Raw genomic sequence first — 25,258 nt, 5'->3', positions numbered from 1 at the left:
CCCTCAGCAGCCCCCGGGGACACCCCCTCTGCCCCGGGCCTCTCCCCTCAGCAGCCCCCGGGGACACCCCCTCTGCCCCGCCACCGCGGGCCTCTCCCCTCAGCAGCCCCCGGGGACACCCCCTATGCCCCACCGCCGCGGGCCTCTCCCCTCAGCAGCCCCGAGGACACCCCCTCTGCCCTGCTGCCGCGGGTGTCTCCCCTCAGCAGCCCTTTGGATACCCCGTCTGTCCTGCTGCCGTGGGCCTCTTCCCTCAGCAGCCCTGTGGATACTCCATCAGCCCTGCCACTGCGGAAGGAGAAGCTCCACTGGATTTTTCAAATCCTGTGAGACTAAGACCAACCCCAATGGCACAGAGTTGGCTGCTGAACTATCTGCCCTCTCAGTCTTCGCAGAGCAGGGAGTTCCGTCTCTCCGCATTGAGCTCCATTAGTGAAGAGAGAACCATGATGGGAGTGAATTCTTCTCTCAGCCAGAACAGAGGAGCCCACCTATCCATCCATCTAGCCATTCAGGCGGTTCCTGCCCTCAACACCGCAGCACTCAAGCTTTAGGTTGGAGCACAGACCAAAATCTCACCTCCATTGGCGGGGGGGGGGGGGGGGGGGGGGGGGGGGGGGGAGGGTGTGACGGTCTCTCCCAGTCCATTGGCAGGGAAGGCACACAACAGTGCACAAACCAGGCAGAGGAAGATCTGAATGAAGCTAAAGGGATCCCCCTCCCCCCAAACAGGAGCTGGCCCCTTGGGCAGCGAGGGGAAGGCCAGGTCCACAGGGACACGCAAAGGCTCTGCATGTCAGTGTAACAGCTACACACGTTCAAACCTGCAGACCAGAGAAAAACCACGCTAATGTGAAAAGAGAAGCTGTTAGCGTCCAACCCGGAAAAATCACATTTTTATCTCCTTCCATGGACAATAAATTCAAGGGCTTGAAAAGAAAAGGAAAAAAGGAAGTAAAGGCCCTAATAAATGCTGGAGGAGTAGGGCGCACATGCCAGCTCCCAGATAATCTAGGCAATAGTTTATTTTTCTCTCCAGTATCATTTTCCCAGCGTGATCTCTACTGTCGCAGTACGATGGTTTCACCCCATTAGCCTTGCTTAAAACAGTGATCCCAGGACTGAGAGTCTTATTGCCCACATAAATCAGGAGGCTTTGAATCCGGAGCACCTTTAAATAAACAGCTGATGGAAGTGAAGTTCCGGGATCATTATTAATAGCTTTTCATTTCTGTGTCCGCTGTGCTGTGACATTCTTTCCCAGCAGAAAGCCTCCGCTTCCAACCCCCAGTACAGCTGATCCCACGAGTCCTCCAGTCAGAATGAATGACTGTACCTTTGTGTTAATTGCATAGCCCGTTCCACAAACTGAATACTAATATTAACTAGCAAGAGGAGAAGAGTTCGCAGAGCGAGAGCCAGGGGACAGTTTGAAGTGACGCGTACTGTTTCCATTCCTGCCCTCTCCTGCACCTGCCATGGAGTGTGCAGCACAAAGGGAAGCAGCATTTATCCATCTGTCTGCTTCTAAGGAAGGGGAGATTCCCACTGTTCCAGAATAAGCAGGTGCTTCAATGCGCCCAGCCCTCCCACGTAGATCTGTAAGTTCAGCCTGCCCCAGGGAGAGCCCTACCACGTGGCTCTTTCCTCCATCTCACCTGCCCCTGCCCAGAAGTTTAATGGGAGAGAAACTGAGGTTCTCTTTAATTCAGACCCGTCCTGCCTGTGCCTGAAAGGACGCCCAGCCTGGGAGAGCCAACAGCTCCAGAACGGCCCCGCGGTGTTTGCCTGGCAGTGTTCAGTCACTTTACCTGACAGGATCCAATTAAATTTTACCAGAGAGCCTCAGCCAGGGAAGGAATCGATCCCCTCAGCCCCCTGTGGTAATTAGCAGGCTCCCCGGGAATCACAGGCAGGCACACTGTAACCCAAAGGAGCTGAGAGCTATTAGGAACCACCATCCAAGGGCCTGCAGGCAGCAGTGACAAGCTCCACAGGAAAGAGGCCAAGCAGCTGCCCTCCTACTCCTTCCAAGATGGCCAAGGCCTCCACGGAGCCTGGGCACAGGCGAGGGCTCCGCAAGAGACCCCAGTCAGCCATGCCAGCACCACATGGAGGGGGCACTGAAGTGGAGAAGCTTCACTGTCAAACAGGCACGACCCATCCCTCCTCCTCTTCCCCATCGCACCTCAGAATCAGAGCCCTGGAGCCAAATGTGGGGAGGTGCCATGTTGGCAGAATGTCCCTTTCCTGCCACATCCCCACGGACTGTGGCTCAGAGCAGAAACCGCCGCTGTCCTTGGAGTGTCTCTCTGACCCCCCCTTGCCTGGACAGGGCACAAGGGGGCCTGCATTTGGTTGGCAGCTCCATGACGCCAAAGAGCCTTGAGCTTCCCCTACAGCAGGGGTCTCCAAGGTGAAGTGTGCGCACTCCAAGGGGTGTGCAAAAGGATCCTTGGGGGTGCACGGCAGGAGGAGCGCTTTTTTTTTTTTCCGTCAGGCGAGCGTGCGGCTTCGGCAAAAATGGTAGAGCTGGCACAGCAGGGGGTGCATGCTCAAAATTTTTTTACTGATAGGGGTGCGCGATCAAAAAAGTTTGGAGACCACTGCCCTACAGAACTGACTGTGCTCTCTGATGCGAACTCGAGGCACAGAGTTTTCTCAGGACAGGGACTTATTGCAGCTCTCCAGGGACACTGACCACTCAAGAGGGGACCTGAGGCAGCACACTCCAGCCCCCAAGCACACCAGCTCCATTGTGATGTCACATTACAACATTGTGAGGTCACTTCAGCCCAAAGAGGAGGGCCAGGCAGTCACAAGTACAGCTGCCAAATTGGTGCGTGAGCCCACTGTCCTCGCATGAGCTCTGCTCTGTGCAGGACTCAAGAGGTCTACGGGGAGCAGGTATCTCCAGGAGCCGGCAGCAACTCGGGGTTTATGGCTTTGCTGCTTGTTCTCTACCAGGCCCAGCTCACAGCAAGGCGCTCCGTCACCAAGCACTGACGGGGTGTAACAGGCCCAGCTCGCAGCAAGGCGCTCCGTCACCAAGCACTGACGGGGTGTAACAGGCTGACATGGCAGGAAGAGCCAACGTGAAGTCATCAGAGTAACCTCCCCCCCCCCACCCCCCCCGCAGCACGATTCTGGCTCAGCTGCGTCTAGGCAAACCCCACGGAGATCAACAGAGATGGAGCACAAAATTCAGGGAGGACTTAGAGAGAGAAGAAAGGATTAAACTTTTTAATTTCTCTGCTGATTTCCTCAAGCTCTTCCCCAGCTGCAGAGTCAGAATCACAGGAGCTCAATGAACTAGCAGTGCACAGCGGTATCTGTGTGACTAGCTGACCCGGCACCATGGGTCCGTGTGTGTTATCCTGCCGTCCAGCACACCGTGTCAGAGCACCACTCACCAGGGCCTCTCTACCAAAGGGTGCAAAACTCATTTGCCAGTGGCTTCTCCCTCCATTCCCTCCCCGGCTCTGTTTGCAGACTGGTTAGTGGGCAGTGACCCCCTAGGACTTTCTAGCTGAGAAAGTACAGCTGAGCTCTACATGTGCAAGATCAGACCCAACCTTGTACAGCAGGAAATGCCGCTTTCCTCCCTCCCAGACGCTCAATAGTCCAGCAAAATACCAGCTCTTAGCAGAGACCAAAGTGCAAAACTGCAGCTGAAAGGAGAATGTTTCTGAAGGTTGAGAGCTGGTGAACAAAGCATTAGAACAAATCCTCTATGGGGACGTCTTCCCCGCAAGGGAAGATGTGATTGTAGCATAGATAGGCCTGTCTGTACTAGCTGTAATCTAGCTACCACAGGTAAGATAGCAGTGTAGACGTGGCTAGTAGATTTCTGCACAGGCTAGCAACCCAAGTGCGTACCAAGGGTACGTCGTCTACACAACAATAAAGACCCACGGTAGAAAGTCTCAGTGCCTGGGTCAATTGACTCAGGCTCATGGGACTTTGTGCTGCAGGGCTAAAAACTGTGAGAGGATTCGGGCTCTGAAACCTGGCGAGGGGGCAGGCTCTCCACCTCTGGACTCCAGCCCAAGCCTGAACATCTGCCGTGCAGCATGAGCCCCTGTGACGAAGTGGGAATGTTCTTGATGTTTTCTCTGAATGCTGTGTGGGTGCCTCAGTTTCCCCTGTGTGTTTCTTAAATATCTGGGTGGTGGGATGGGTGTGTGTGATTGTTACAGAGCCCTAGAGGGCCGGTGTGATGTTGTCTGCACAGGGAATGGCCGATACCCTGTCTCCTGATGGCCTGGGCCCCTCCTCCTCTGCAAGGTGAAAACTGAAGGTGTTGGAGAACAAAGAGATCAGGTGGCCTCCTGGCCCAGGAGGGAGACCAGGGCCGGAAGAGGCGCTGGAGGGGGTTTCAGTTTGGAGCTGGCTGGGGAAAGAGAGGAAGGCCCAGACCCTGGGCCTGGCCTCCCGGCCCCCAGGATGGACCTGACTTAGGGGTCCTGTTTCCAATGCCTGCGGGCTCTGTTTTGGGTGGTGTTCCTGTTGTCTAGTGGGCCTTCTGTTTTACTGGCTGGCTGAGAGTCACATCTGACTGCAGAGTTGGGGTGCAGGGTATGACGAACTGGGACTGTTCTTAATGTGGTCTTTGAATGCTGAGTGGGGAGGTGTTGGCTGGGAAGGCAGGGGAGTGTGGCTAGGATGGTCTGCATTGGGGGATGGGAGACTGGCCGTAAGGGAGAATACCTGAGCATGTAACATGAGAACCCAGGAAGGGGTTAGAGGCCAGGTGACACCTTTGCCCGGGGAAACTAAACAAAGGCTGTGGGAGGGGTCACTGGACGGGGAGTTTTAGAGCTGGCTGGTGGAATGGCTGGGAGGCAGACGGGGCTCTGACCCCTCAAACCCTGGAACCCCAAGATGCACCTAATTGGGGGGGATCTGGTTGTCTGTGCCTGCAAGACCTGTCTTGGACTGTGTTCCTGTTGTCTAAATAAACCTTCTGCTTTACTGGCTGGCTGAGAGTCATGGTGAATCGCAGGAAGCTGGGGGTGCAGGGCCTTGTGTCCCCCCACACTCCGTGACACAGGGCCCACTGGCTCCCCCAGGAGCCCCACCGGAGAGGATTCACTGTGGGAAGCGCACAGTGCGAGAAGGGCATGCCGAATGCTCCGAGGTCAGACCCTGGAAGGTCGAAGCTGTGTAAGCTTCTTGCCCTGCAGACAGTCTGCTCTCAGGGAGGAGGTATGCTCCTCCAGAGTCCTGACTGGCTTCGTATGAGTAGTTCCAGAGCATCGCCCCGTGACTCCATGACAGCCCCACAAGCCCAAGTCAGCTGACCGGGCTCTGAGCTTTGCTGTTAGTGGGACTGTTCTTAATGTTTCCTCTGAATACCTTAGGGGTGCCTCAGTTTCCCCTATGCATTTCTCAAGTCTCTAGGTGGTGGGATAAGGGGGTGTAACTGTTGCAGACCAAAGGGCCGACACTCTGTCTCCTGGCAACTAATGGCCGGGGCTCTTCCCCCCTGCAAGGTGATAGCTAAAGGTGTTGGAGAACAAAGGAATCAGGTGACCTCCTGGCCCGGGGAAGAGACAAAGCCCAGAGGAGGAGGGGCTGGAGAGTGAGTCAGTTTGGGGCGGGCTGGGGACGTGGAGTGAGTGCAGACGTGGGTGTTTGGCTCACTGCCCCCCAGAATGGACCCGGCTGAGGGATCCTGTTCTCTGTACCTACAAGCTCAGTTTTAGACCATGTTCCTGTCATCTAATAAACCTCTGTTTTACTGGCTGGCTAAGAGTCACGTCTGACTGTGGAGTTGGGGTGCAGGACCCTCTGGCTTCCCCAGGACCCCGCCAGGGAGGACTCGCTATGGGAAGCGCACGGAAGGGCAGAGGATGCTGAATGCTCCAAGGTCAATCCCAGGAAGATGAAGCCCTGTGAGCTTCTTGCCCTGAAGACAGTCTGCTCACAGAGAGGAGATCCTGACTGGCTTTGTAGGGAGCCGTTCCAGAGCATCGCCCGGGGACTCCGTGACAACGGACTCTGAGCTTTGCTGTTATAGGGTGTTTTCTGTGTAGACGCAGCAGGCTAGCCTGTGCCACCACTCCACAGTACTCGGTACTTAGGCGAGCTAGATGTAAACTAGCACAGACAGGTCTACTATCTCTGCTATACACACACCTTCGTTGCAAAGGGAAGGTGCATCCTACGTGGCTTTAATTTAACACTTGCTACCAGGCCACCAGTGGGATGAGAAAGGGAGACTGGGAGCTCTGGGAACTGCCACTGCGCTCTGTGTAAGTGGCAGACCAGTTTGTGAGTCCTTAACCACGCATGAAGATTTGGAGCTTTGGTGCTGACTCTGCCACAGAGGATGCCAGGATAATCATAGGACACAGAGCTGGGCCTAGGGCAGCTCCTGCTGGACAGTGGGTAACAAATCCCTCCGCTGCCCTGTCCAGATGCCAGCGAAGCACGCAGCTCTGCTCCCTCCAACCCACAAGCTTTGAAGGGCCTTTGCTGGCGCAGCTGCACAGAGCTGAAACTTCAGGGCTTTGTTTGCAATTCTAAAGTTATCATCAAACAGCTAGAGAGGGACACCGGGAGGGAAGAGTCAATGGAACAGCCCAGGGATCAAAGGCAAGAATGAACAAGACAGACTGTGACGTAGTGAGAGGGAGAGCAGGGAAGCAAACAAAATGTGTGAGAGAGAACAAAGCCAAGGAGAGTCATGCGTGTATGTTGGTGAGTGGGACTATGAATCATAGAATCATAGAACTGGAAGGGATCTTGAGAGGTCGTCTAGTCCAGTCCCTGGCACTCAAGGCAGGACTAAGTATTACCTAGGGTTACCATATGTCCTCTTTTTCCCGGACATGTCCGGCTTTTCGGCACTCAAACCCCTGTCCGAGGGGAACTGCCAAAAAGTCGAACATGTCCGGGAAAATGGTGGCTCTGCTCCTCCCTTGACTCTTCGGCTCTGTTTAAGAGCCGAGCTGCCCGAGCGCTATGGGCTTCAGGCAGCCCCCATACCTCCGGACCCTGCGCCGCCGGAGCCCGGGAGGGGAAGTGCCCGGCTGGGGGCGCAGGGTCCGGAGGCAAGGGGGCTGCCCGAAGCCCAAGCGCTACCGGCTTCACGGTTTGCCGGGCAGCCTCCAGACCCTGCGCCCCTGGCTGGGCGCTTCCCCTCCCGGGCTCCAGCTGTGCTGGGGAAGCGCCAGCCGGGGGCGCAGGGTCTGGGGGCTGCCCGGCAAACCGTGAAGCCGGTAGCCTGGGGCAGCCCTTTCCACGTGGCTGGGAGTGGGAGGGAGGAGGGGGCGGAGTTAGGGTGGGGAATGGGCGGAGTTGAGGCGGGGCTGGGGAAATGGGCAGGGCCAGGGCCCGGGCCCGTGGAGGGTCCTCTTTTTTTATTTAATAGATATGGTAACCCTAGTATTACCTAGACCAGGGGTCCCAAACTCAATTTACCTTAGGGCCAGTGCCAGTTCTCAAATCCTCCCAATGGGCCAATAATGTCACTCATGCCGCCCAGAACCCGCCGCCCAGAACCCGCCCCCCATCTGCCTAAGGCTCTGGGAGGGAGGTTGGGTGGGGGAGGTCTGGGATAGGGGATTGGGGGTGCAGGCTTTTGGAGGGATTTTGGGTGCAGAAGGGGTGAGAGGTTGGGCTCTGGGAGGGAGTTTGGGTGAGGGAGGAGGTCTGGGGTGCAGGCTCTAGGATGGAGTTTGGGTGCTGGGTGCAGGCTCTGGGCTGGGACAGGGGGTGGGGCTGCAGGAGGAGGGGGTGGGGTTTCAGGCTCAAGGAGAGGAGAGGGGTGCAGGCTCTGGGAGGGAGTTTGAGGGCAGGAGGTGGGTATGGGAAAGGGGAGAGGGGTGCAGACTCTGGGAGGGGATCAGAGTGTGCAGCGCTTACCTGGGGCTCCAAGGCGAGGCGGGGGGCTTCCACACGCTGCTGCCCCCAGGCACACCCCTCCCCCGCAGCTTCCCATTGGCCGCAGGGGCGCTGGGGCGGGGGCAGCGCACGGAGGCACAGCCCCGCCCGCCCCGGGGCTGCAGGGAGGGGCCGGCAGCCACGTGGAGCAAGTGTGCAGGAAGCCGCTCAGCTCCACTGCACTTCCGGTGGTGGGCAGGACCCCGGGCCATTTTAAATTGCCATGGGGACACGGGGGCGGGGGGGAGTGCCTGGGGGCAGTAGGCAGGGCCAAGAGAGAGACCCAGCCCCAAAATTGCTGGAGCCCCGTGGGCCACATTGGGAAGGTTCTCGGGCCACAGATGGCCTGTGGGCCGGGAGTGGGAGACCCCTGATCTAGACCATCCCTGACAGGTGTTTGTCCAACCTGCTCTTAAAAACCCCCATTGTTGGAGATTCCACCACCTCCCTAGGTAATTTATTCCAGTGCTTAACCACCCTGACAGTTATGAAGTTTTTCCTAATGTCCAACCTAAACCACCCTTGCTGCAATTTAAGTCCATTGTTTCTTGTCCTATCCTCAGAGGTTAAGAAGAACAATTTTTCTCCTCCTCCTTGTAACAACCTTTTATGTACTTGAAAATTGTTATGTCCCCTCTCAGTCTTCTCTTTTCCAAACTAAACAAACCCAGTTTTTTCAATCTTCCCTCATAGGTCATGTTTTCTAGACCTTTAATCATTTCTGTTGCTCTTCTCTGGACTTTCAGGAAAGATGTGGACAAATTGGAGGAATGTGTCACCCAGAACTGGACACAATATTCCAGTTGAGGCCTAATCAGCATGGAGTAGAGCGGAAGAATTACTTCTCGTGTCTTGCTTACCACACTCCTGCTAATACATCCCAGAATCCCTTTTTTTGCAACAGCGTTACACTGTTGACTCGTATTTAGCTTGTGATCCACCTTGACCCCCAGATCCCTTTCCACAGTACTCCTTCCTAGGCAGTCATTTCCCATTTTGTATGTATGCAACTGATTACTCCACTTAAGAAGGAACACTTTCCATTTGTCCTTATTTAATTTCATCCTATTTACTTCAGACCATTTCTCCAGTTTGTCCAGATCATTTTGAATTTTAATCCTATCCTCCAAAGCACTTGCAACCCCTCCCAGCTTGGTATCATCCGCAAACTTTAGAAGTCTACTATCTGTGCCATTATCTAATTCACTGATGAAGATATTGAACACAACCGGACCCAGAACCGATCCCTGCGGGACCCCCCTTCCAGCATGACTGTGAACCACTGATAACTACTCTCTGGGAACGATTTTCCAACCAGTTTTGCACCCACCTTATAGTAGCTCCATCTAGGTTGCATTTCCCTAGTTTGTTTAAGAGAAGGTCATGCAAGACAGTACCAAAAGTCTTACTAAAGTCAAGATATACCATGTCTACCGCTTCCCCCTTATCTACAAGGCTTGTATGTGTGTGTGTGCGCGTGCATGTGTACAAGTGCATGTGAAGAGAGTGCGTGCAAGTGTGGTGACTGCAAATGCACAGCCTCCCCGGTTATGACACAGCCCTGCCACACCTAGACCCACCAGCAGGGCTTGCAGCCCTGCACTGCTTAACGCAGGAGATGGCTGGGGATGGAGGGTGGTACCAACATCCCCAATATCTATTAACACTCCTGAGCTTTATCTACACCAGGGCTTTCTGGCAACGCTCTCCCCCATTACTAGCTCCAGCACAGGGCTGAAGGGAGGATGGCCAGGCAAGGCTCCTGCTGTGCAACCTGGCACTCCGAGCACTGTCAGAGACATGGTGGCAGAAAGGTCGGATGCTGCATCTGTGTTAGCGATGCTTCTGCCAAAATCACCAGGTAGAGCCAGCATTGAAACACCAGGCTGGGAGCCCAGCACCAGCGGGACCAGGGGAGGTGGGGGACAGCTACAAACACAGTCTCCAGCTGAACCAGAGACTTGTGCACTACACCCTAACCACTCAGGAAGATTTAAAACCTAACCACACTCACCCGCAAACAGTCACATCCACACTGAACCAGCCACCCCAAAACCTCCATCCTTCTGAACCACTTTTGGCCCCAATGAACGGCATTACTGCACAGCCCCACGTCATTTATCCACACAAACCCGATGCTGCCCACGCCGTCCGGCTGGTGCGCTCTGTGTGCATGCGCGCATACGTCTGCACGTGGAGCTGGAAGAGGGATTCTCAGCTCCAGGCGACATACCCGCCCTAGCGCTCATCCAAACAGAACGCAGCCACGGTACCACGAGCAGCAGGAGGGGCTAGCTTCCCTGAGGGCATGCCCATCAGAGACCCCAGGTACACACTTGGGGTGGTTAGCCCCTCCTGCCTCCCGCGTTGTCGTGGCTACAGTCTATTTGAAGCACGCTGGCTGGATGAGCGCTAGTACTCCTAGCTGCGAGCGTACACTTCCCACACACGCCCACAGCGTCCCACGTACGCAGACACGTCTAGCTTTGTTCTCTCACACACTTCCTTTGCCTCCCCGCTCTCCCTGTCGCTACATCACTGTCTCCTTTGCTCACTCTTCCCTGGGCTGCTCTCCCCTCCCCAGGTCCCTCTCCGGCTGCTTTGGTGATACCCTTAGAACTCAAACAAAACCCCAAGATCTCTGCTCTGTGCAACTGCACCAGCCCAGGCCCTTCAAAGCCCTGCGCACTGGGGGGAGCAGCCACATGCACACTCTGCTGGAGACACAGGACTGTCCCCAGAGGATTGTTTCAGGCCCCCGCCAGCCCCCAACACTATCACGAGGCTCAGTCCCCTCCTCCGTATTGTTCAACATCAGCCAACACTGCTAGAGCTGCCTCAGCCCCCAGGTTCTCCAGAGAGCGGCCCCTGGCTGCAGGGCAGCTGGCTTCAGTGCTGCAGAGGGTGTTCTCCTTGAGGACATCCCCGGCTGGTCAGCACCTTGGGCTCCTTTAGGATAGCTGGCCAAAGGGTCACGTCATCGGTGACCCCCACACGTGACTATTACAAGCCAGGCTACCGAGGGACGAAGCCATCTGCCCTGAACATGCTGCAGCAGGTACAAAACACCGCAGCGCATCTGCTCAGCGTCGCAGGTCACTGTGAGCGCAGAGCCACCACGCTCCACTCCCGGCATTGGCTGCCCGCTCAGGACAGAGTCTAGTTCAAGGTCTGCGTCCCGATTTTCACAGCTCTCTGTGGGCTCGGCCCTAACTCACCGAGTGACCATCTCTCCCTCTCCAGCCATGACCCCCCATGCCAGCTGTGTTCCACTTCAGCAATGAGACTGTCACCAGGCAGGGGAGGCTTAAATGCAAAGCTCAGCTCTGAGCCACAGCTTCCCTCGTTAAGGTCTGTGTGGACAGACAGCCCCCCTCCCCCCCCCCCCCCACCAAACCTAGAAATTAAACAAGCCATTTCCCCCATAGGCTGGGAGAGAGAGACAGAGACTGTCATTATTATTTCTATTTATAAACACTTGGGAGGCGCCAGATAGCACAGTGATGGGGCCAGACAAGAACAAGGCGAGAGAATTGCAGTACAGCCTCGGAGCATGCACGTGGGAAATGCATGAACTTCCTTGGAGCATGGGGATAGGCCCTGAGCCCCCACCCCACCTCCACAGGCCAGAGCTTAGCTCAGAGTGCCTGGATGCTGCTGAGGTCTGCATCACATGGTCCCAGCCTTCCCATCACTTTCATTTACCAGCAAGCATGGCTCTCCACAGCGATGGCAGCACCTGTCCAAACCCAAACTCAGCTCTCCCTGGCCTGTCCAGGAAGCCCAGAGGAGATTTTCTGGATCGCAAGGCAGCACAGGGACTGGAGCCATGCAGCGTGTCCATGGAGCTCTGCATTGAGCTGCAGACTGGATGCATGGGCCAGCGGGGAGTAAAGGATCCAATTATATGGGTAAGTAGCCACAGCCGATTCCAAATAAATGCAGGGATTTGTCTGGTGATCCTGGGTCAGATCCTCAGTGGGGGTCTCTGGGGGAGCTGCACCCATTGACAATAGACTGAAGCTGATGCCCATTGTGTCTATGTGTAGCCCAGACCCCACCTCACTAACCATCAGGAAAGGCTCTGGCTGCGCTCCCAGACACAAGTACTGCCTGCCCCAGGGCAGTCTGGGAGCATTCTGTGCTGTCATGCTCTGCACCTTCCTCTTGCGGTGGACAGCCTACCACACAAACAACACTAACTGCACCAGGCCCCCAAACGCTGTCCCACAAGGCAGAGTCAGGGCTGGAAGTCACCTAGAGCCTATGCTCCCAGGACCAGCAGTAGGCAGGTTCCAGGAGTCCTAGAAAGCGTGGGTGCAGCAATGGCTGTCGGGCACTGTGCTGGCAGAAGCATGAGGGGTGCCCGGCTGTCCGACCAGGGCAGGAGGTGCCGGACAAGGACTGCAGGGAGAATGCTGACCATGTCCACAAGGATATTTACTGGAAAGAGGCAGCAGCAGTGCTGAGGAGAATTCCCATCCCCTGGCTCAGCACTCTGAGAAGTAGAGTCTTTTGGATCTTGGGATGTGAGCTGATGTCTCCTGTCTTGCAGTGGCCCTAATGTCGTCAGCTCTAACCAAAGCACACTGGCACAGGGACCCAAACCCTGTTCACCAGTTCTGAACTGAAGGTCCAGGGGTCAGTCTCTGCAGACACCAGCCTCTCTCCAAATGAGCCTGTCAATGGCTTATTAGGACAGAGTTCTTAAGTGCTCCTCTGTCACTGCTCTGCTAGTTTGAGCCCATTCAGAGATCTTGCACGCAGCTTTCTGCACCTCAGAAATGCTGAGCAATGCCAAGGGGTGGAAACAGCAGCACGGTCTGCCAGCACAGCGGCTAGCTCTCGAGACAGAGCTGCAGTGCCGGACTCCACAACTTCGGCTCCAAACTATGCGCTCCATCCTGCCTCAGCTAATCCTTCTTCTGGGCTTGGGCAAAGCAAGGCCTGCTCCATATGCTCCCCACAGAGGCGCTCACATCCCATGCACACCACACCACGCCCACGGGAAGCGCTCACACCCCATGCACACCTGCTCCACAGGGAGCGCTCACACCCCATACACACCTGCACCACATTCACAAGGAGCGCTCACACTCCATGCACATCACACACATCCACAGCCCCAAGAAGCCAGGATGCACCAGAGCCAGCCTGAAGGACCAGCCCAAGTCCAGGCTGTGGTGATAAAGCAGGGAAGGGGCACTGGACTATGGGGCACACACAGCTTAGTGGGACTGGCACAGCCTTCAGCTGGCCTGTTTGAGGGCCAGAGTTCAAGTCTCACTTCTGACTGTCCCTTGCAAATTAATACATTAATTGGCATGTCAGCCTGTGTACGAAACAAGGAAAAGCAGCTCCCTCTGCTGGTGCATGGGATGCAGGGAAAGGACCCAAGGCCTCCTTGAAAAATCCAAAACTCACAGCTCCTCAGCAAGAGATTGTGGTCAAGAAATGCAAGAACCTGCCCCATCAGCTGCAGGTGCTGGGTTCCCGCCTAGGGCCGCATGGCCAGGCCTGGAGCAAGGGGCCGCTCTGGGCCCATGTGCCTGATGGGTACTCAGTTTCCTGAAGCACACTTGGCCAAGCAGCAATGGCTGCTGCTGCTGTGCAGGGCACCATGGGGCAGATCTGGGAGCACAAACGCAGCACAGAAGGAAGGGCCTTTTATTCTGAATGTTCTGGCTGCAGAAGAGCAGAGGAGCAGTGAGATCATGCCGTGGCTCTTCCATCAGGCAATGCCGGAAGAGAAGTTTTACCCAGAAAGGCACCAACAGAAGAGTTAGAGTCACAGGAAGGATCTTTGTAGAAACTTCCCAGACCTGGTGCAGGGAGGTCATTCCCCACGTTCCTATAGCATCTTTTTAACTACGATGGAACCCGACCTGTTATTTCCCTATGAAATCCAACAGGACGTTTTGACAAAAGCCCGCCACAGAGAGTTAAAGAGACATGCTCACAGAACAACCCCCCAATGCTTCCCTGCTACTGCTACAACCAACCCCCAGACTCTGACAACAGGAGAGGAAAGAGAAGCCTCTCCCCATTACTCAGTTTTGTGCACATGGCAGGCATGGCTGGCGCCAGCATCACTGGGACCCTGCATGCCAGGTGAAGTGTCTCCCTGTTTGTCTGGGAGTCTCACACAGCAACAGGGCATAGAAAGCATTTCTAGATGACTGGAAAACGCGACTCGAAAACCAGGAAAACTGGCAGGTGGGTCCAGGAGCATGGGGGCTGGGAGGAAGCTCAGCAGGGCCAGTTGTGGGTATAGGGTCTGACACTATTTTTAACTCATGTTCTGAAACTGGCTCCCTTCCAAGTGCTGCTGGTTTAGGTGTGACAGGCGCACTGGCCTGGGGGAGGTATGAGAAGCAGGAGAGCTGGGCTACAAGACGTCCCCAGGGGGAGGGACACACTCACAGTTGGGGTGCAATCACCAGTGACAGGGATCACTGAAAACTAGTGTTGGGGATTTGGGACTCCAGGAAGCAGCTGCCATAGGAACGGGGGCAGATAATCCCCAATGCCATCTCTCAGATGGCTGGAGACGCATGCTGGGCAATGCATGCTGCACAAGAGAAAGGGAAATGGGGGTGAAGGAGGGAGAGAGCGCACCCCCCAGCCCATCTGCTCTGGAGCATACCCACAGGCAGGGGCATTCGCTTCCAAACTCAGGCCCCCTCAGAATATCAAGGAGCATCCCTCCCAGTCTGCCTGGGGAAGAGGCATGACAGGCCAAGGGCCAGGCCCACAGGGGTGGCAGTCTTCCCGGGGGTAAGGCAAGAGAAGGGAGAGACCCTCAAGTCAGCATGCTCTTCTGGGCCGGGGATAGACTCAACCCTTGGGCCTGCCTGTCACTATTCACTCGGACCGCCAGTGGGCCGGACAGACGGACTCAAACCACCAGAGAGAAGCCAGACGTCCAGCTGCCTGGAGCCAGGGGCTGCGGGTGGCAGGGGACGTGGGGGCCTCTCTTTTCACAGGCTTCAGTTGCTTCTCCCTCCCCTGCTCTCACTGCACTCCTGGGATCATTCCCCTCCCCACTAGTCTGAGGCCTCCCTTCCAGGCTCCTGTCTCCCAGGGCCACCCCAGCCCGCTGCCTGCCCCCCAGCTGTGGCTCCCTTGCCCAGGCCACGCCTATCACAGCCCAGGAGAGGAGGGAGGGGAATGAGGGACCAGTGGGATGGAACAAGCTGCTTGCCCCTGGGTGGGGGCTGACACTGCTCAAGCCCACAGTGAGAGCCCAGGCTGCATGCTCGCACCGAGCAGGGCTCTGGTGGTTTCTGGCTGATGGAGGTTTATCCCTAGGCGAGAACTACCAGGCCTTTGTCAGTGCCAAGGGTGCAAAGGTCCTGCGCTGGGCTCCCTGCGAATCGCCCTGGGATCGTGTGGTAAGCCGAGCCTCAGGGAATCTCCACGGTGGTTCATTTTCTCCTCTAGTTGCTGCTGTTGCCATGCTGGGGTACGTGTGTCTGTCTGCGTAGGTCTGTCTGTGTACCTCAGTGCACCTGGATCTGTGTGCGTGTCTTTGCCCACGTCTACACGCTCCTCTGCTAAAGTCGGTTTGGTTACTTGGACACCTGTTACTGGCTGAGCCGTTTCTATGGTGACACCCTTCATTTCATGTGATTGGCTGGTTTTCAAAGTGCTGAAGGCATGTGGTCATCAGCAACTTCAGGTGAGTTGAGGCCCCCAGGTTCCCAGTCACCTACTGTCATTAACTTCACCAGCTGCAGTTAATTAGGGTGAGATTAGCGAAGAGCTCCCAGCACTGACAGTGGAGCCAGCAATGGAGCGAGGCAAAGCTAACCAGAGAAGAGAGTTGGGGGTGGGGGCACAAAATCCCTTTCCTTGAACTCTGTGGATCTGTCGGGCTGGAGGGGAAACGACAGCGAGGGGGCTGTGCAGAAAGAGACCAGGCACGTGCAACAGCGATCACCTGGCTCTGCAGCGACAGAATAACCTCGTGCACTGCTCGAGTCGCCAGTAACCCACAGCAATGGCCTCTGGGCCTGGTGATCCCCTGTCCAGCCCGGAACCCGCCTCAGGCTCATCCCTGCCAATTATCTCTGCTTGATCCAGCCCCAAGTACTTGTGCTCCATGGCCCAGAGACACCCCCCAGCCCAGCTGAGCAGGAGGCTCTCAGCTCTGTCCAGCAGGTGCACAGCTGGCAGGCGCTCCCCCGGGCTCCATCCCATTGACCGCACACACACTGCGCCAGCAGAGACTGAGCCCAGGCACTGGACTGGGACCCTCACCTGGACCCTTGGCGGAGCTCCAGGGCCTGGAGCCAGACACTGGAGTACACTCTCCCACCGAGCGCCAGACCTGTCTGTCCACACCGGTTAGACTTTAGAGATACACAATTGACTTCTGGGCTTGGCTGCACAGGAGCCAAAGTGGAGTCTACCCAGAGACTGGGTTCCTATTGGCTAGAAATTCCTGGGAAGGGGACAAACTAACATGATGTTGCAATGAATGTTGTAGCCTGCACCTGAGCGCAGGCTCCATTTGCAACAGCCTCCCTCTGGCTGCAACACCAGGCCTGGAGGATGCACTACACGATCCAAGAGCAACTCACCCAGCACTTCCGCCTTCAGCCTTTGCCTCGTGCACGTGGCCCAGGCCAGCTGTAGGCAGGGCTGTGCTACTGGAACATGGCAGCGCCACCCGGCTACGAGATGATGGCAGGGGCAGGAACTCCAAGGCCAAGTGTAACGTGCTTTCCTGACACAGCAAATCCTGCAGGGGCTGCGGGGCAGTGGTCGCCTGTCACCACCTGGTCTGACCAGCTAAACTCTGGCAATTGGCGTGATCTGAATCAAGTACAGGGAGTCTGGGAATCTGGATCCAGACAGCTTGGAGCACAGGTGGCTTCCCTTATGTGTTTGTCCTTCTCGCGGATGCTCTTATGGCCCCTGTCACTGCAGGATCTGGGCACCTCACTGTCTTCAATGTACATATCCCCACAGCCCTATGCGGCCAGGTATCCCCATTGTACAGACAGGGCTGGGGCACAGAGGCTAAGGGCTGGGCCCAAGGTCTCATAGGCCCTCTGTGACAGAGGTAGGAGATCCAGGTTCAATTCCCAAGTCCTAGGTTAGTGCTCTGACCAACAGATCATCCCCATCACTGTGACACCTCCGGGGGCAAGCGAATGGCACTGGCTCTGATACGCCAGGGGGCGGGTCAGAGGCAAGGAGACAACGCTGGCTCACAGATACCTGGAGGGGGTCAGAGGTGAGGGGACGGGGCTGGCTCACAGATACCGGGGTGGGGTCAGAGGCGAGGGGATGGCTCTGGCTCACAGGTATCCGGGGGGCTCACGGGAGGGGGGCTGCCCTGGCTCACGGGTACCCGGGAGGCTCGCGGGAGGGGGGCCGCCCTGGCTGATAGATGCAACAATCACACACTGTAAAAATTGGCAGTTGAAACTAAAATTCAGGCTGCGTGTAAGTGCTCTCACCTGGGTGAGAGTCACCCCAAGTCTGGTCCCTGCATGCAGGGAATCCACCCTCACTCAGGCGCCTCTCCCCCCCTCTAGGTTCTGCCAATGCCTGGAGCTGCTCCCAGCAACGCGAGCTCTGCAGTAACAGCACGTCCCCCATGCCACACAGCCAGCTCCTGAATGCTGCTCCCCACAACTGCAGAGTCTCACAAGGGCCTATGTGAGACCACCCTGGGGCTCTCCAGTGACTTCTGAGGAGCAGCGTCTACAAGACACAGACCTATGGCTTCAGCAAAGGAGGTGGGAGACCCCTCGCTTCCTTCTATGGGGTCCCAGCCAGGCTTGTGGATTGGGGAAGGTCAAAGCTCCCATAGGCAAATTCCCCATCTTTGCTGCCCATGGTGAAATTCCCCGACCAGAGGGAGAACGCTGGGCACATCTCTCCTCTGACATGGACCAGGTGGAAAAACAAAGCTCAGGAGATGCTGGAGGCAGTGGAGAGCCTCCCGTGTGGCTGCCCGACCTGCAGGCTTGGGGCATATTAACCAGGATAAACTCCAGCACTGCACAGGGCCACTCAACAACCAGCCTGCTACAGCCTCAGCACAGCGCGGGGCAGAGACTGACAGAAAGAAACAGACAAGGAAGGAGACGCAAAGATAGCCCACGGAGAGTCTGGAGCAGTCCCTGTAATCCAGACCCCTGCAGAGGAGAAGATAAAACGACTGGAACGTGCTGTCCCTGCACATTTCCCTGGCTCTTTTTACAGGCTTTGCAAATAATAAAAAGTCCTGATTAAATGTAACAAAGAATCTAAATCCTGGAGTCAGGGATCCCTGTGGTGACTGCCGATGGGATCAGAGTGACTTTGGCTTGACATGCCCCAGCCCGTCCTCGGCAGGGAACTCCGACAAACAAATCCGAGGCCCCAGAAGATGTAAAATCCCTGAGGGCTGAGCAGGCAGCAGGCACCCGCCCTGCATTAATGTTAACAAGCATCTAGCACCCCGCAAACCAACCTCCCCGCACCCAAGCCAAGACCGGCTGATGGACGGACGGCTCCTTGTGGCTGAACCAAGCAGGCAAAACGCGGGCTCCATCTGTGCTGAGACAGAGCCAGGGCTGATACAGTCACTAACCCCAAACAAAGTCCAACGGCACAAGAAAACAAAGGGAAACAAAGCCTTTCTGGGGACAGCTGCCCTGGGTGAAAAATCAAATGCTGCAGGAAGATCCAGAAAGCAAAGGAAGTCACTGACCCCCATCTCCCTCCCACCTCCAGCTCCCTGAAGAGACACCTGGGGCACAGCCTGTGTGGGTCAGTCAGTCAGTCACCCTCGGGAAAAGCAGCAGACCAAGTGCTACTGTCTCCCTGCCTGGCTGGACAGGCACAGTTACAATGCCAGGCTGAGCTGCCAACGCCAGGTCAGAGCACAGCACAGGACAATGCCATCTAAAACTGGGGAGCAAAGAAAATTCAAGGTCTAGGACCAAGGACACAAGGCTGGTCCACGCACCCCTCCAACCAACCACTCTTCCCCCAGAAGCCACACAACAAACCGACCCCAGAGATGGAGCAGAGATCCAGGGAACAGCAAGCCAGTCACACACTCGATATAGATTGTACAATCCATACACCCAATGCAAGGAATCCTACACATACATGTACCCTTGAAACATTATTCCTTATAAACCGACATAATTAAACTATAGGTCAGCACATGCACAGACATTTATGTGGTGACATTATTACATAGATACACAAAATACACTTGCATGGGAACTACATAGGTGTAAAACTTACTTATGCTCACACACTCCATCCGGTATGTACATGTACAAATATGTAAAGGCCAATACAGGAGAAAAGCAAGTATGGCCACAACACTCCATCCTTTGACCAGTATCTCTACACATTTCAAACACGGGCTTTCAGAATGCAGAAAGTATTATTTGAAAATTCTGTAATTATAATTTAAAGGGACAATGGCAAGTCAAATTTGACCTAAAACTTGGGTTTCTTCAGAGAAGCTTGAAAAACACTTAATACCTCCATGCAAATAAAAATAAAGAGTCAATGGACATGAAATGGTTTTTCAAACAGCAAAGATTTCCCCTGGCTCCTTTGCAACCCAAATCCTGCTGCTTTGGACTTGTGCCTAAGAAGATGAAAGTGAAATTTACTAGAAACTGATTCTAAATAAAGGTAAAACAAACTACTCTGTTTTCATTGTCCAAGTGGAAATAAATCCCCAAATAACAAAACAACATACATGGTAAATAGTGACTCAGGGCCTGATCCTGAAAATCCTTATTCAGCTGAGTGACAACGTGCAGGATTGGGTCTGTAGATGTTTTAAATACCCAGTTTTAATAGCCTCAGGTGCTGTTTGAAACAGAGGTAGGGAATTTTGTTTTTATACCTTCTCTTTCACCTGAGGAAGGCCTTTTGACATAGTTTCTGTGACATTTGCTAATTTAATGTAAAAGGAAGTTTTAAAATTGGCCTGATTTTACCGATGACTCCACTGTTGGGAGTTTAAAATCCATGTCTCCCACTGCACAGTATCAGACACCAAAAGCAAAGGGCAAGTGCTTGATTTGTATTGCAGGGGCAAAGCTGGTATTTACTGTATATCAAACGGCGATTTTTAAAAAAAAAACTCTTGACAACCCAACAATTCTTGCAAGGAACCCAGTCTGGATCACTCTGTTCTCAATCTCACTGAACCCAACCGAGTGGCACAGTGTGACAAACTGGGACTGTTCTTAATGTGGTCTTTGAATGCTGAGTGGGGAGTGTTGGCTGGGAAGGCAGGGGAGTGTGGCTAGGAGAGTCTGCATTGGGGGATGGGAGACTGGCCTTGAGGGAAGATACCTGAGCATGTAAGGTGAGAACCCAGGAAGGGGTTGGAGGCCAGGTGACACCTTTGCCCGGGGAAACTGAACAAAAGCTGTGGGAGGGGACACTGAAGGGGGAGTTTCAGGAGTTGGCTGGGAGGCAGACAGGGCTCTGACCTCCCAAGGGGGCTGTGGTGCTCTGGGACCCCAAGATGGACCTAACTCGGGGGGATCCTGTTGTCTGTGCCTGCAAGACCTGTCTTGGACTGTGTTCCTGTCATCTAAATAAACCTTCTGCTTTACTGGCTGGCTGAGAGTCATGGTGAATCACAGGAAGCCGGGGGTGCAGGGCCTTGTGTCCCCCCACACTCCGTGACACACAGCTTATAAATCGGGGCAGAATTTGGTCTACCTTGGTCAGCTTTCTGTGGACTCTGCTTCAAGCTATAGTCATCAACTCGAGACCATGTCAGCATTTCTAGGGGTTTGTCACAGAGACAGAAAAACACAGTTGGAGCTGGAACACAGCCAGCAAGGTCTCAGCCCAGAAAGAAACATGCAAGACTCTCTCGTTCCCTGCTTTTACTGTATATAACTCCAAAGTCAGCCAGTCTGGAGGAACAGATTATTGGGGAATTTTGAAAACTTATGCAAAACGGCCATGATCTGTAACTCTGAGAAGGGTCTGCTGCACTTGCTCTCTAGATCAAGTAGCTAGGGGAGCATCTGCAGGTTTTATGAGAGAAACCTTAGCACAACCTGATGCTGCATCTAAGCTGAGCTTCCTGGAAAATAGAGTCCACAATCTATTAAACTAGAGTCTGCAGGTTTCAAACACTCTGTAAATATCAGGCTCTCATGAGCGATTGAAACGGGTCCTGAGGAAATAGTTTGCATTTGAAATTTCCCCAGGAGAACAGAAATGACAGCTCAGGCGGTACCTGCGAGGCACGTTGCTGCTCTCATTCCCCAGGCCATCCAAGTACCCTCAGAGCAGGAGGGAGCCGCTCACTTCACCCCGAACAGTCTCATACTCTGTCCCGACTCTCACACTGCGCTGCCTTGTGGTTCATTGGTTTGAACTTCACCCGAGCGCTTAGCCCATGCTTGCTGCTATTCACATCATTGGTTCTGTAACAGGCTTTGTTCATTTTAAAAAAACACATGAAAAAGGAGGAAAAAACTAACTTTAAGGGCCATTCAGAAGGACACAAGTGAACAAGAGGCAGCGTTGGGCTGCCACTCCAACCCCTTGTGGTACTGGGGTACTGCCCGGGTCTCCCAAGGTTAGGGCTCCAGGCGTAGGCATGCTCAGTTGTAGCACTCAGTGCTTTACAGCCTTGGGCCCCAGATGAACGGCAGTAGCTGGACGCAAAGGACAAGCAAAACCTTTCCCAGGTGTTTGCTGCTTACAGCACATGCTCCCAGACTGTCTTTGCAGAGATGCCTATTGGGCACTTGGGAGCCACAGTTTAAGGAAGAAGAGTGCCTGTTTTAGTACAGTTATTTTTAGTTTATTAGAAAACGTGGCTCCATTGAGAGAGAGAGAATCCTGACTCTGCCGAAAGGAATCAGGGGACACCCTGGTGCAAATGGGGTGGCAGTGCTATACAGCAGAAAGGGCAAATGTACCAATCTCCTGGTGGCTGCTGGCAGGGGCTGGCCCGATCCTGGTCGGGTGAATAAATAGGTCATTTAACTCTCCACGCTTAGACAGGAGCAAAGAACAAACATGACTAAAGGAGTCTCAGATGGTTTCTTGTAAAGGTAACATTGGCGTAGGGGTGAACTGCAGCCATTTGAGTGCCTAGACACTGCGGCGATGGGTGCTCTAGAAATCCCTAGGACTGACACAGAGACGCCTGTGACAATCTCCATTGTCGTGTACATATTGTACATGCCACGTCCCTGGAGAGAGGGCACTGCCCAGCCATAGGACAGAGAACAGCTCATCTGCTTTACATTCACTTCACTTCCCGAAGTCACGGCCCTGGCTCCGGCTCCGGAGGCATCATTCCCTCACCCCACAGCCTAGGAAGGTGGCAGGGGTCACTGGGCACAGGGCTTTCCAATATCATCCCGTTCGGATCCCAATGCACACAGAGCGACAGCCCCTGGCCAAACCGCGCCATGTAACAAAACCCACCGTGACCAGTCAAGCCCAGGCTGGGGTGGCCATGGCCCAGTGACTTGAGGGGGATGATGTGAAGCAGATGAGTTTGTGCCCAGTTCTTTGCCCAGTGAGCGCCCCTCTGACCCACTGCAGCTTGGGGCACCAGCCCGGCCCCACAGCCCCTCAAACAGCGCTCAGGTGAGTCACCTGGGAAAGGGTCATTAAACGTGATTCAGCCCAAGATTCACTGCCACGGCCCCAGGCCCCCAAACTCCCCGGGTCGCCCCCCGCCCGGACCCGAGCCCTGGCCCCCGCTCTGCCCGGGGCAGCTCTGCCCGGAGACGGGGGGACCCAGCCTGCAGCGGCAGGAAAGTTTGCAGCGAGGAGCGAGCCGGGGAAGTTGGGCTTCTCGCCCCTCGGCTCGGAGGGGGCCCGGCAGGGAGCGAGCCGGCGCCCCGGACCCCGCCGCCTGCCCGGGCTGCAGCTCCGAGAGCCGGCAGGCAGCGCTCGCTCTGCTCCGGGAAGCTCCGGCAGCGCCGTCCCCGGCAGCGGCTCTTACCTCGGGCGGCGGCTCCTCCGGCGGCTCCGGCGCGGGGCTGGGGACGGGGCATGGCCCGCACCCGGCGGGGCCCCGGGACGAGCCCAGCGCAGCCCGGCTCCTGGTGCCGAGCCGGCAGAGCGGGCGGGCGGGCGGCGCGGAGCGGAGCGGAGCGGGCTGGAGTGTGACTGGGGCGCCTGGGCGGGGAGAGCCGCCTCCGCCCAGCCCAGCCCGGCCCGGCCCCTGCCGGAGACGCGGAGAATGCAGCGCTGGGGGGGGCTCCGCCGGGGGCCTGCCCCACGGACCGGCCCCAGCCTGGGGCGCAATAACGGGGGGTTATTGTGCCACACCCCCATCCGCCCTCCCTCCCCCACACGGCCCCCCATGCACCCCACACGGCCCCTCTATGCACCCCCATCCGCCCTCCTGCACACCCATCCCCAGATCCCTTCCCCACACGGCCCCCCATGTACCCCTATCCTCCCTTCCCCACACCCATCCCGGGATCCCTCCCCCACACGGCCCCCCTATACACCCTCATCCGCCCTCCCCCACACGGCCCCTCTATGCATCCCCATTCACCCTCCTGCACACCCCCATCCGCCCTCCCGCACACCCATCCCCAGATCCCTTCCCCACAGGGCCCCCCATGCACCCCCATCCTCCCTCCCCCACATGGCCCCCCTATACACCCCTATGCTCCCTCCCCCCCACGGCCCCCACATGCACCCCCATCCGCCCTCCCCCGCACAGCCCCCCATTCACCCCCACCCTCCCTCCTCCACATGGCCCCACTATGCACCCCCATCTGCCCTCCTGCACACCCCCATCCGTCCTCCCCCACACCCATCCCGGGATCCCTCCCCCACATGGCCCTCCTATGCACCCCCATTCTCCCTCCCCCACACCCATCCCAGAATCCCTCCCCCACACGGCCCCGCTATGCACCCACATCTGCCCTCCTGCACACCCCCATCCGTCCTCCCCCACACCCATCCCGGGATCCCTCCCCCACATGGCCCTCCTATGCACTCCCATCCTCCCTCCCCCACATGGCCCCCCTATGCACCCCCATCCTCCCTCCCCCACACCCCATCCCAGGATCCCTCCCCCACACGGCCCCCCTATGCACCCCCATCCTCCCTCCCCCACACCCATCCCGGGATCCCTCCCCCACACGGCCCCCCTAGGCACCCCCATCCTCCACACCCCATCCTGGGATCCCTCCCCCACACGGCTCCCCATGCACCCCCATCCTCCCTCCCCCACACCCCATCCTGGGATCCAGCCCCCAGCCCAGCCCAGCAGAAGTCACACAGCCGAGTTTCTATCCATGTGCACAGGGCCAGGGCACTGACGAACAGGTGGCACGTACAGGAATCATTCATTTTTACGCTGAAAAGCCACCACCTCTGAGGCGGAGCATAGGCGCCGTTAAACCGCAGACAGTTACATGACCCAACAGTTTACAACAAGAAACCTGGGTCCAACTGAAACTACCCAGGAACTGCAGGGAGCTCAGTGTAAGCACCCGTCAGGATCCGGCCAGGACACAGGCGCTGACGGCCAGCCGGGGATCTTTACTGATCTCAAATGGTCGGGAGCTGAGGGTGCTCCAGGGTCACAGCACTCCTGGCCCCATGCTGGGCTGCTGGATCCAGCAGGGCACCAGTGGAGTCAGTGCCTCTTGCAGCACCAGCTTCTGAGCAGGGTCAGTGCTGCTAACTACGGGGAGAGGGGAGCCACAGCCTCTGCTGGCGTTCAGCAAGCCAGAGAGAGGCTCCCTGGCATGCAGGGCACAGGCCGTGAGTGAGGCTCAAGAAGGGCGCGCCACAACAGAACAGTCTGGAGCTCTGGGCTGCCTCTGGGGTCTGCCAGCAGGGACCTGCCTTCCTGAGTGTGGCTGCGAAGTTTGTGGCCCAACAAACACTAACTCCCAACCCAGAGCCCGAGGTATGTCCACCCCCTCCCAAGGTGCCTGGGATCAGCCTGTCCTCCCCGTGCCTGCTATACAGACAGCTAGACCCACTGGTCTCATCAAAGTGCCTGACAAAGGCACTACATGTGTCATAATACCCCCTTCACCACCCTTCAGGGGGTGGGAAGCCTCGTCTGGGGGCCAGGGCTCTGAGCGGGAAGGAGGCAGAGGTCAGGCTGAGGTGCAGAGGCAGCGATGAGACACCCTCCATCTGGACAGTGGGCACAGGGGAGGGGCAGTGCGAGCCCACGTCCAGTGGCCAGCAGGCTAGGTGAGACGTGGAGGCCCCATGGCATTTGCCTGCAGGTGTTCTGCCCCATTTCTGCAGTGCTTGGACCTCCAGCCCCACCTTTGCTCACTCCCTGGAGCAGGGGGATGTTTATTTCTATTCCACAGACCCGTCCCCACTGAGTATGGGGTGACAGCGCTGCTGTGTGTGGGGCTGG

At 56.3% G+C, this 25,258-nt stretch overlaps 1 protein-coding gene across 1 annotated transcript in view; it reads right to left on the bottom strand.

Moving 5' to 3' along the window:
- Nucleotides 1-22,974, bottom strand: part of CDH22 (cadherin 22) — a 162,892-nt gene extending 139,918 nt beyond the window's left edge. The window contains exon 1 of the mRNA XM_034787414.1: nucleotides 22,856-22,974. The gene's annotated coding sequence lies outside the window, so the exon portion shown is untranslated. The remainder of the gene's footprint in view (nucleotides 1-22,855) is intronic.
- Between the last annotated feature and the right edge of the window lie 2,284 nt (nucleotides 22,975-25,258).

The sequence above is a fragment of the Trachemys scripta genome, chromosome 12, assembly GCF_013100865.1.
Source record: "Trachemys scripta elegans isolate TJP31775 chromosome 12, CAS_Tse_1.0, whole genome shotgun sequence".
Taxonomy (NCBI): domain Eukaryota; kingdom Metazoa; phylum Chordata; order Testudines; family Emydidae; genus Trachemys; species Trachemys scripta.
Note: the sequence above shows the minus strand (reverse complement) of the source record. Positions and strands in the feature narration are given on the sequence as shown.